At 43.9% G+C, this 12,848-nt stretch overlaps 1 protein-coding gene across 1 annotated transcript in view; it reads left to right on the forward strand.

Annotated features, from left to right (window-relative positions):
• ANK2 (ankyrin 2) overlaps positions 1-12,848 on the forward strand; it is a 244,447-nt gene that overhangs the window by 23,286 nt on the left and 208,313 nt on the right. The gene's annotated exons all lie outside the window — the stretch shown is intronic.

A 12,848-nucleotide genomic window follows, 5' to 3' on the forward strand; every position in this document is an offset into this window, starting at 1 on the left:
TGGGGGTTCCAAAGTTTTGGCATCATGACCAAGAAGGCCCTTTCTTGGGTTGCCTCCTGTCTAGCCTTAGATGGCGGAGGGCACCCAAATCTGAGCCTCTAAATATGACTAGAATAGACAGATAGGTTCATATGGGAGAAAGCCATTTTTAAAGTATGCTGGCCTCAAGCAGTATAAGGCTTTAAAGGTACATACCAGCACCTAGGATTGGGGCCAGAAGGAAATTGGGAGCCAGTATAGAGAGAACAAGACTGGGATGATATGGTCACTACAACCAGTTAATTCCAGGACTAGAGTGACATAGGTTCAAACCCCTTCCCTCTCATGAAGGTTACAGGATGGCTTTGGGCCAGTCAGTACACTCTCTCAGCTTAAGCCTCCTCACAGAGTTGGTGTGAGGATAAAATGGAGGCAGGGAAAACTGCACATTCCAATCTGAAATCCTTGGAAGAAGTGCAGAGTAAAGGCGTGAAAAGAGGGCATATTCATGCATTCGTAGTCATAAACTGTGATGATCATGAGATTATCATGACCCAAACGAATCATCCCTTTAGGTTTTAGAAATCACTGAAGTAAAAAGCCAATGGCAGTTAGTTTCTAGCCTTTATTGTTGAAGGCAATAAATCACGAAAGTGCAAATCAGTTCCCTAAGAATACAAATTAGAGGAAGGATGAACACTAGAACCTAGCAATCATCCTGTCAGCCTTTGGCCACGGGGCTGGGGCAGGGTTGTGACTAAGAATGTGAGCCATGAGCTGGAAAGTTCCTACTTCCAAGCTTATTGCTGCCCTGAGAGCCAGCATGGTGTGGTGATTACAGTGGTGGGCTAGGATTTGGGACAACCATGTTCAAAATCCCACTCTGCCATGGAAGCTCCCTGGGTGACCCTTGGCCAGTCAAACTCAGCCTAACCAACATCACAGGGTTGTAAGGATAAAATGGAGGAGGGGAAGATAATGTTTAGGGTTGCCAACCTCCAGGTACTAGCTGGAGATCTCCTGCTATTACAACTGATCTCCAGTCGATAGAGATCAGTTCGCCTGGAGAAAACGGCCGCTTTAGCAATTGGACTCCATGGCATTGAAGTCCCTCCCCTCCCCAAACCCTGCCCTCCTCAGTCTCTACCCCATAAACCTTCTGCCAGTAGCGTAGAGGGACATGGCAACCCTAACAATGTTGCAAGTTGCTTTGGGTCTCATTGGGGTGAAAATATCTACCGTATTTTTCGCTCCATAGGACGCACCTTTCCATAAGACGCACCTAGTTTTTAGAGGAGGAAAACAAGAAAAAATCTTGTTTTCCTCCTCTAAAACTTGTCTTATGGAGCGAATGCCGGCTGGGTGCGTGTGCGTCGGGACAGCGCGAGCCGGCGTTCCCGTCCCCGACAGCCAGCTGGGAGACGGGCGGGGCCACACAGAGCGAGCCGGCGCATGCGCCCAGCCGGCTCTGTGTGGCACCGCCTGCCTCCCAGCTGGCCGTCGTGGCGGGGAACGCCGGCTCGCGCCGTCCCGACGCGCACGCGCCCAGCCGGCATTCGCTCCATAAGACGCACGGACATTTCCCCTCACTTTTGAGGAGGAAAAAAGTGTGTCTTATGGAGCGAAAAATATGGTATATCATAAAGTTTCTGTTTCCAAGCATATTGCAGTTCAAGTGAGTGGATTGAAGGAGGCACTACATCTGAATCTCGTTCCCGGGGGGGGGGGAGTAAAATCTTGCTTGCCCATTTAAAAAAAGATATTTCTATGCCACTTTTCCTCTTAAAGGGAAACCCTCAGAGCAATTCAAATGAGAACATATAAGAAAACAATACTAAACTAATGAGAAAAATACAAGAGAGCGAACATGAACATGAACTCTGTCCTAAGACCTATTGAACTAGGAAAAAAGGCACTAACCATTGTTAAAGGGCGGGGGAAGAAACAAAATCAATTAATACTTTTTTAAAATGCCAAACAAAATGACACAAAACATTGTGCAATGTTTTGAATCATTTTGGTTGAACCAATAAAAGGAATTACAAGGATTCTATTTCTTGTTTTGGATTTTACATGGACAAATATGGTTATTTACAAATTTTTGTCTGCTTTAGGGGGGAAAGGACATTTAGCCAAGCACCAGGCCGGTGGGAAAAACGGTGAAACTTTTTGGCAAGGCTCTGCTATAGAGAAAGCTGTGTCTCTCCTATAACTACCTACCTAGCTTCCTTCAGATGGCCAGGGGAGATACAGAGAGGGGCATACCTTACCAGGCTGTCATAGAAATGCTAAATGTTATTATTAATTGTGCTGCCTATTAAATGGCATCAACTGAGACCATTCAAAGCTTTCATAATGCCCGGCTTCAACAATAGCAAATCCGATCATCACCATGTACTTAAGATACTTTTTACACCCCACAGTATTTGTCTTTTGCTTGTTTAACTCGGATTACAATTGTGGAAACATTAGAGAGTAGCCTGCTGAATAGAAGATCAAACACCCAGCTGCTATGGAAACTGTGACCTACTGCAAGGATAATTAGTAGTAAGAGCCAATTGGTGAACACATTTGTATCAGCAGGCAGGGCAAACGGGTCCAAATCCCCCCAAATAGTCACTGATGTGAATCAAACCCATCTGGCTAAATCAATAGAAATATGTACTAGATGCATTCCTCGTGGCTTATGTTTGCCAGTATGTTTTCTTTGCCGGATCCGACGCCTGCACGTCTACTACTCCCAAGCGGTTCTGACTGGAAATCTTGTGTGTTTTGAAGCACAGTGCCCTGGCACACTGTCTCCTGGGATACAATCAGGCAACTTGGTGTGTTAATTCATCGAAGATGAGGTTATGTAGAGAGCACGGAACAACCACTGGGTATAGAGGTGTTATTCTAAGAACACATCCACACACTTAGATGTGTGGTAAGATAGCCAGATCGATACTCCAGAGAATACATTTTGGTCTCCTGATACTTTGAGAGCTGGAGGGAGCTGGAGGGATGAGACTGGAAGTAATATTTGGTTGTCATCACCAACTAGGAGCTGATAGAGAAGGACTGTTGTCTGTACTAAGGGTGAAGATCTGTAAATCTCTTCTTCATTTTCCTTGCTTTCACTGGAAAAGGCAATTTCTGAAGGGAGGGAGAAAGAACATGCCATGGGAAATTTCTCTTTAAACAACCTATCTTTCCTAGCATGACCTCCCGCTTGGGTTGGTGGAAATTGTAATTTTCGTTTTGTTTTGTTTTTAATTATGCCGCCTTCCCACCCAACTTAGAGCCCCCAAGGCAGAGAACAATTGAAAACATTAAAAGCAGCTTTTAAATACATGTCGGTAAAACACTTAAAAGCAACAGTTAGACAAAACACATGAATAGGGAGAAAGGTCAGTGAATGAATGCCACGCAAAACAGGAAACGCTTCACTTGCTCGTGGAAGACAATGATTGATGAATTTCCATGGGAAAGAAGTTCCATAGTTTTGGTGCCATCACTGAGAAAGCCCTTTTGCAGGTTGCTGCTTGTCTTGCCTCAGATGATAGAAGCACCTGAAGCTGGGTCCCTGAAGATGACCATAGTAAGCAGTCGTTGACGTATGCTGGTTCCAGGCCACATAGGGCTTTAAAGGTCAGTACCTTGAATTAGGCCCCAAAGCAAATTGGAAGCAAATGTAGGTGGCTTCCTAAATTTTAAGCAGGGGGGCTGAGAGAACGACATTTCCCATCAACCCCAGCAGTTCGTGAGCATGTACAAATGATAGCTGTATGAAGAATGGGCTGCCTGTGTGACGAGGGGAGGGGCCGTGGCTCTGTGGTGGAGCATCTGCTTGGGATGCAGAAGGTCTCAGGTTCAATCCCCGGCATCTCCAGTTAAAAGGGACTAGGCAAGGAGGTGTTGTGAAAGACCCCTTCCTGAGACGCTGGAGAGCCGCTGCTGGTCTGAGTAGACAATACTGACCTTGATGGACCTTGATGGGTCTGATTCAGTATAAGGCAGCTTATGTGCTTGTGTGTGTTCAAGAATGTTACCAACTGCACTGATTAAAAAATTCATTCAATATTGCTCATTTTAAATTGCAAACAAACTGAGAATAAGGTGTGTTCAACAAGGGATAGTGGGCACTGTGAGCAGGATCCATAGTTTTCCAGGAATGCAGCATCACTAGTTATACAGGCAGCTGCCTGTGAGGCTGATTCTACATGACCATAACTAAGAGCCACAGATAAACTATCTGGCAGAATGCTGTCGTGTGTATGTGTACGTGGGGGTGGAATGCCGTATATGCCTAACAGGAGTATTACCTTGACAATGTGCTGAGTGACAATTAAGGTTGCCAGCAGGCCTGGAGAAGAATGTCCTGTCCCTTTAATAGAGGCTTAACATGTAGAAAGCATGGAGGCAAATGGTGTTACTTGTTAAATAACATCCCACTAAGCCTCTGTTAAAGGAACAGAACATTTTTTCCCTCCAGGCTGTAGGCAATCCTAATTATTGAGAACAGCATGTTTACTGCACTCAAAAATTGTTGCAGACCTCTTCTATAGAGAAAAAATACTATACTATACTATACTATACTATACTATACTATACTATACTATAGTGTGAAGCTCCCTATAAGGAAGGCGGGATCAAAATAGATTATTAGGAGTAATAGCTAATGTAATATCTTATTAGTAGTAACTGATAGAAGCTACTAGTGCTGTTTGCAGGATGAAGAATACAAAGGCATAAGTGTTGTTTGGATCTGCAATACATCCTTGTAATTTTCTGCTCTCGGCTGCTAATATTTGCAAAAAATGCTTTTAAGAAGAGATGCAAAAGGGCAAATCAGTTGATGCCTTGTCATGGTCGTTCATTGATCTAGCTGTCAGTTAACACAAACAAAATGTGCTGATCTCTGCTGGGCCCTGTTTTCTGCTAGGTTTTACTAGCAGAAAGCTGGCTAAGCATGGTTGAAATAATAGTTTTAAGACTTACTTCTTTGAATGTGTGTTCTCGGTGACAGCATGACTTCATTTCCTTTAGTACCTTCAGCCCTCTTCTGTCCTACTTTCCCTACTGTGATCTGACCCTCTTATGGTAACACTTAAACTTCCATCTTTGATAAGTTTCATGTTGCAGTGATTCTTTTTTCTTTTGTAGGAGACAGACCTATGCAAAGAGGACATTCTACTTCCATACTCCCACACATCCTTATTCATTTCATCCCTTTGTCCTTTTCTAACCAGATAAAAGGCAAAGGAAGGCAAAGTAACGCTAATAAAAATCTCTTATTTTGATAGAGAAAAAATGGCTGCATACGTGTCTGATATAAGCAAATAACCTTTACACTTTTTATGTTGCTGAATTATACTGTGCTGTTCAAAGAAGTGATCGCAAAGGCAATTAACATAGAACATGTTGGGCGCAATATTTTGAGAGCCAGCATGGTGTAGTGGTTATGAGCAGCGGACTTTAATCTAGAGAACCGGGTTCAATTTCCCACTCCTCCACATGAAGCTTGCTGGGTGGCCTTGGGCCAGTCACAGTTCTCTCAGAACTCTCTCAGCCCACATGGTGGCAGGCAATGGCAAACCACCTCCAAGCATCTCTTGCTTTGAAAGCCCTTTGGGTTCACCATAAATCGGCTGCGACTTGACGGCACTTTTCCCAACCACCAACACAGAGCAAACACAAGGCTGTTAGTAAGTAGTAGAAACTAGATTACCCTTCCCTTCTCATCTACACGCCAGTGAAACTGGCTGTTGAAGCAGAGTTTATGGGGGGGGGGGGGAAGCAAGCTTTCAGCGGCTGATGATGATCTTATTGACGGTAGGTGAAGCTGGTTTTCTTCTGGAGATGGGGTTCTTCCTGGAAGAGGTGGTGGACCTTCCTAGTGGCCATTGGGATCCCTTGACCATGGCAGAGGCCAGAGATCCCAGTGTCTCACATCTGTAGTCCTGCCAGGTTGCAGTGTAGATATGTAGTATTTTGCTTGTGCAAAATGACAAGCCCAAATTTCATACATGTGACATGCACGTAAGTATAGTCTAGTTACTTAGGCAGAGAAAGTAATGTACTCTCTCTGGTGCTCTTTTAAAATTGGTTATTTATTTACTATTCCCTTTATAAAAATGCCTTCCCGAGTATTTCTGCAGAATGGTAGTCATGTGGGAGTCTTCCTGAAACCTCAGGCAGGCTGTTCCGCAAGGTGGAAGCCTCTACCGGTGATACACACCAGCGGGTAGTTGCTGATCTTTGCCATTTGCAGGGTGGCCCCCTCAGAATATTTGGTTCCAATAAGCAAAGCTGTTCTAGTGGCACATAGAAGGAGAGGTGACCCTGCAGATATGTGGGCCCAAGGCCAGTAAAAGCTTTCTATGTGATGATAACCAGTACCTTGAATTGAACCCAGTAGCTGATCAGTAACTGACGGAGTGACTGCATAATGGGTGTGACATGAATATTTCACCGAGCAGCTGATAGTAACCAGGCTGCAGTGTTTTGTACCAACTGGTGTTTCCAAGGTGACTTTAAGGGCAGACCCATGTAGAGCTCATTACAGTAGTCTAGCCTCAAGGTAACCATATCATGGATCCACATGGCCAGATCAGCTCAGTCAAGGTAGGGTGCTATCTTCCGGGCTAAATTAAGACGGAAGAATGCTTTTTTTGCAGTTGTATTAACTGGCTTCTGCAATAACGCTGGATTCAGTATAACCTCTAGGCTCTTAAGTGAGTCAGTGAACGTTAGCTGGAGCCCATCAAATGTGGAAAGCCCCATGCCCTTCAAGATGTCACCCTTCCCGACCAGCATTACCTCTGTCTTGTCAGGATTCCATTTCAACTTGTTCATTTTCAGCCACTGAACCACAGCAGTCAGGCAGTGACCCAAGACCTCTACCACATCAGCAAATGATCTGGATAGAGAAATAGAGAGCTGGGTGTCCCCAGCATATTGATGCCAGCCTACTCCAAAACCACAAACGGTTTCCCCTGAGGTTTTACATAGAGATCGAATGACTGTGAATTCCGGCTGTAAGTCTGATAGGATTTGTTTTATTGTTAATCACTTTGGTTAGCTTCCAGTTGCATCTTCAATTTCTTAACCTATTCCTGTCTTGTGCAAGTATCTATCCCCCTCTGTATCTACAATACTGTTGTAGACAGATATGGGTATGAGTGTGTGTATGTTTGCAATCTGTGTTCTGCCTGGAGTTTTACATACGGTACAATTTCTACAGATCCGCATCATAAAGTGAGGACAATGCTCAGACTACGATGGCCCCAATCCACCATGATGACTACTAATAAACAGAGTCAGAGAGAGGCAGCCGACTGACTTTGGCCGCCTCCTTTGCATGGAACAAAAACTGTAAGGAGAAAATTAAGTGGAAAGAAGAGGAGAGTCACAACATGATGATCCCAGTCAGTACACATTATAATTGGAGCAGAAATTATTCGCCATCAGGAGGCGTGTGTTCTTTTGGGATTAGAAAGAGAGGTCCATTAGCAGTTGCTAGCCATGGTTAGTAAAGGGAACCTCCATATTCAGTGGCAGTAAACCTCTGAAACCCATGCTAGAAGACAACATCAGGGGAAGGGCTCTGCCTCTGTGCTCTGTTTCTTGGCCCTCCAGGGCAACATTTAGCTGTTGTGTGAAACAGGATGCTGGACTAGATGGACCACTGGTCTGATCCAGCAGGGCTCTGTTCAGCGGGATATTACTTGGCAATAGTATTGTATACTTCTGCCTACATGTTATGTAGTAGGTGAAATGTTGTCTGAAAAGCTTTATCTTTTAGAATAATAAAATAGATAATTTAATGATTGTGTACTTGTAGCCATGGTAACATTCTTGACATGTATTTTTTTTCCTGAGAAACAAAAGATAAATGCTACCCACCCTTGCAAATTTGGGAGCTTGTGTCTGAATCCCTATGATCACCTTGCAGAGTGGTGTTAAAAGCTGCAACCCAGGATTTGTTATGCATTTTTATTGAAAGAGCAAAAGTTATTTAGAAATTGTGATTTAGAGATTAAGGGGAAAGTACATCCTCTTGTGTGTTGGAGAAAGGATCCAGTATTTCCAAGGGCTTGTCTTCAAATTTTCAAATTCCTAGATAATAAGCTCTTAATTTGTACCCTTAATTGTTCCAAGGGTACAGAAAATTGTATTATTGCATCTCTCCTTACTACATGGTTTGTACCTGGTTTAATTTAGTACCAGACTATTTAGGTGTGGTCAGAAGTCATCTATGTGGACACAGTGACATCTGGTGGTGACTACTGAGAACTGCCCAATAAGAACAATTGTTTTGTATCATCAGCGTTATTGCAAAATGTATACTATCAAATATAACTGAAATGCTTACATGTTTGCATACCTGCACTTTGCAGAATACAATAGGCAGGTAATAATCTGTATGGTGTAGTGGTTAAAGTGTTAGGCTAAAACTTGGGGAGATGCGGGTTTAAACTGTTAGTCAGCCATAACTGGACCTCGGGCTAGATTATTTATTTACTTTATAATAGTCCACGTTTCTCACTGAGAGTCAGGGAGGATTACAGAATAAAAAACAATGTAGTCACGCATCCTAAAGCATCCAGTGAACAATGCAATAGGACTGGGATTACAAAATTAGAAAGCAATGAGAACAACCAGCTACCTAAAGCAAGGAATATAAACAATGCAGAAATGGGATTACAAAGTTTTACTACTTTCACTACTTATCTCAAAGGGTTATTGTGAGGAGGAGAGGGAAGCCATCTTTGCTATCCTGAGCTCCTTTGGAGAAATGGCAGTATAAAAATGAATAAATGCTTAGATAATACATAAATGAAATACTGCTAAAATCTCACAGAATGAATAACTCATAGTTCTAATGAAAAACTATCAGGAGAGACTCCTTGGAAATTTGAATAAAATGAATTACTTGCAAGACATCGAAAGACTCCATTTGGTTCCTGGCAAACTAAAAAAAAAAGGAAAAAAAGCTGTTTTATGATAAAATCAGAATGGCTGTAATTCCAGACTGGAAATCCATATCCTTACTGAAAGTAGCAATAAAATAAACTTGGCAGTATTTCTTGGACTTTTTGGTTTGTGCGTGCCAAAGAAAGGTGGGATATAAATGAGGTGAACTATAGCTGAAGATAGGCTGCAGATAAAAGGTAAATTGACCAGAAAGAAGAGAAGAGAGCAGGGAAATGTGGGCTGCTAGAGTAGGGAAATAACAACAACAACAACAATAGCAACAACAACAACAACAACAACAACAATAATTCCCACCCCACCCTCAATTCCTGGCCGAAACCGGGCTCAGGGCAATTATAGCGTGGGAACCAGGACACGGGGAAAGGAAGTATGCCACACAAATCATTGCAGTTTCCCCACTGTGCAATTGGCCCCGGCTCAGCTGGCATGGCTGAACTTGGCCAGAGATTTCTTGAGGAAAGGCTGCCAGGGGGAGGAAAGGAGTGAAACTGAAGATGAGGGGCAGATAAAGGTAAGTTGGCTGGTGGGTGGAAAGGAGTGAAAGAAGCAGGAAAAGGTAAGAGGCTGTGGGAGCTGCCAGGGAACGAGGAAACGGGTGGAGAAAATTAGATTCCCCACACAAGTCCTTGTGAGGGCCCCACTTGTTTATATAGAGTTTTAAACCTAGGAAATAGTTTCAACATGTGAACCTCCTTGATCATCCACCTGCCATTTGAATTGGTACAATCCATTCTCCTACCTCCATGTTCTGTTCTTCGCACCTCATTCTTTTGCACATGGTGTAGTGGTTATGAGCGGTGGTTTGCAGTGGTGGACTCTGATCTGGAGAACCGGGTTTGGTTCTCCTCTCCTCCATATGAGCGGTGGAGGCTAATCTGGTGAACTGGATTTGTTTCCCCACTCCTACACATGAAGCCAGCTGGGTGACCTTGGGCAAGTTACAGCTCTGTTAGAGTTCTCTCAGCCTCACCTACCTCACAGGGTGTTTGTTGTGGGGAGAGGAAGGGAAGGTGATTGTAAGCTGGTTTGATTCTTCCTTAAGTGGTAGAGAAAGTCGGCATATAAAAACCAACTCTTCTTCTTCGTCTTCGTCTTCTTCTTCCAAAGAGGCTGCATCTACACCTTTTTAAAAGATTGCATTATTGTTACCCTATAGCAATAATTTGCAGTCAGATTGCAATTGATTACTAGAGAGGGGGGAGTTGGGAAGATCCTGGCTTGGTAGCAGTGGGAGCTTGTTTTCTCCTCTGCTTGCAGGTATTTAGCCTGCATGTGGTGGGAGGAGTGTGCAAATTATCAGGGACTAGACTGGCTGAAGGAGAGCAAAAGGGCAAGATTCTGCTATCCAGAATTGTTCTTTGATTTATTTGGAAGCCCTTCCTTCCTGCACAGATCTCACCTGACAGCCTCAATTAAAAAGGCAGGAAACAATCAGTTCTGGCCTCTCACTGTTCAAATATGATGGTTTCACATGTGAGATGTGCCTTTAAAAAAAAAAAAGTGTTCCTTTGATAATTTGCCCATCCTGTATTATGATATGGCCTTTTAAACGAAACAACACAAAAAAAAATGTTCAGGCGGTCAGGCCTTATTACATTTTTTCTCAATAGCCCTTTCCTTATCCATTATCTTATAGTAAGTGTTCCCTCTAGTGGTGCTTTAGAGAATAGTTTTTAAATCATGAAGAGACATGGAGGAACAAAAAACAGCTTGTGCGTTTTTAAGATTGGTTTAAGGTTGTATGACGTGTAGCATGTCTTCTCAAAGGTTACTGATTTGTCTCAAATGAATGGCTCTACCTACAAAGTTATACAACAACAGCAGTTTTCTAATCATAAACTTGGCAAGATTTAGTAACGCAGCTGTAATGTGGAAACAGTCCGATAACACTCCTGGCCCATGAACGCACTAGCAACTTACCTCGCAATTTCAACATGTCCAGAATACAAGAATCCAACTCGACTTTAAATTTCTGTTCCCACCGCGCTGCCTTTCTTCGCTGCTTGTGATAAGCCGGGATCAACGGGCTCCCACGCATGCCCAGTCGGCGCTGGAAGCAAGAGGACGGCGATTGGTCCAGCGTCCCTTAGGGAGGTGGGAGGAGTGGGGTGGTGGGCTGGCAGCAGGAAGTGGATTCAACACAGATTGCATGTTCCCACTGTAAGGCTCCCGGTGAGGAAGACGCTTCATTGTTTTACTTCGCCGTGTAAGCGGATCCTCTTACCGCGGAGAAATTGCGCTCTGATGACGCTTCGGAGATCCTTCAAACAGAGCAAGTGCGAACATGCAAGGAAAGCCTGCAGAAGTTGGCGCCGCAAACGCCCAGTGAGGACATGGCCCTGGTTTCTCTCAGAAATAATCCATATTATTAGAGCAGCCACCCAGTCTTGTAGCAAGCCATTTCTTTTCTTTGGAGGTGGCCACAGAAATACAGGATGCTTTACAGAGAGGTCATGGAAAGAGAAGGAAATTTACTATACCCAGTGTTCCATTGGACCATGAGGTACAGTTTCTCCCCTCTCCTACTTTGATATGTCATGTGCAAAAGATAAGCCTCTCTGCCTTCTGAGAAGGCTTGCCTTTCTGCCTTGGAATCATCGGCAAATAGTTGCTATAGAGGCCATTCTGCTGCCATGCATACACTGTGGCAGCATGGCCGACACCATAGTTCACATGACCAGCCCTGTCAGGCGCTATGGAGATGCACAGTTGAACCACCAGAGATCAGAGGACATACTCCATTTGCCATGGAGATGCTGCTGTTTCTGTTGCAACACATCCTCTTGTCACATACACCACTGTAACTTTTAGAAATAGTTAACACGTTGGAATATCCATGCACTGTCCCCGCATTTCTAATAGTAACTGTGGGGTGGGAAGAAGAGAATGGTTGGAGGCTCACATTGATATGATAGCAGCACCCACAAGATATGTGTTTCTAAATGTTATGGCGCCGTAAGTAAAGGTCCCCTGTGCAAGCACCGGGTCATTCCTGACCCATGGGGTGATGTCACATCCCGACGTTTCCTAGGCAGACTATATGTTTACGGGGTGGTTTGCCAGTGCCTTCCCCAGTCATCTTTCCTTTACCCCCAGCAAGCTGGGTACTCATTTTACCAACCTCAGAAGGATGGAAGGCTGAGTCAACCCTGAGCCGGCTACCTGAAAACAACTTCTGTTGGGATTGAACTCAGGTCATGAGCAGAGCTTGGACTGCAGTACTGCAGCTTACCACTCTGCACCATGGGGCTCCTTTATGGCACAGTAGTGGTGGAATATTAGCCTCAGGGGGGATGTTTTGGAAGAAGTTCTTGAGGCCAATGTAAAGCGTGTTGTGATTCTCAAAGAACTGAAATGAAGGGACATTTGTAGGCAGTATGGATCTGGGAAAAACTATTTGCCCAGGGATGTTTACAAAGCTAATTGCCACAAGTGAAAATCACTGCTCTTATTCCTGTAACCTTTATGCTGAGGCAACCCAGCTAGATACTCTAGTTAGTACAAATACCAGGTGGCAAAGAAAGTGTAAAAAGAATGCCAAGGAGGAAAGGGAAGCTGACAGAGTTTATTTTCATCACAGCAAAAGTTGTTGTGGAATATCCTGGATGGAACTGTTCCCCACGCCCCCCTCCAACAGAACCACTGGAGAATTAAGTTTTAGAACTAATTGACCAGTGAAAGAGAACAAGTCCACCAGGGTTGTATGGGATCCCCCCAAGAGTTCTTCAGAACTCAGATGTGAAATTTCTCAACCAGTTGTGAAAATTTATAACATCATTAATATCAGAGGAATAGAAAGCTGACTGGGCAGCAGGATGAGAAATGAGATCCAACATAAGCGCACCCTTAGCAGTGCACACTGGGATCTCTGGAAACAAATCCTGAATTCA

Source organism: Euleptes europaea, chromosome 9, assembly GCF_029931775.1.
Source record: "Euleptes europaea isolate rEulEur1 chromosome 9, rEulEur1.hap1, whole genome shotgun sequence".
In the NCBI taxonomy this organism is placed as follows: domain Eukaryota; kingdom Metazoa; phylum Chordata; class Lepidosauria; order Squamata; family Sphaerodactylidae; genus Euleptes; species Euleptes europaea.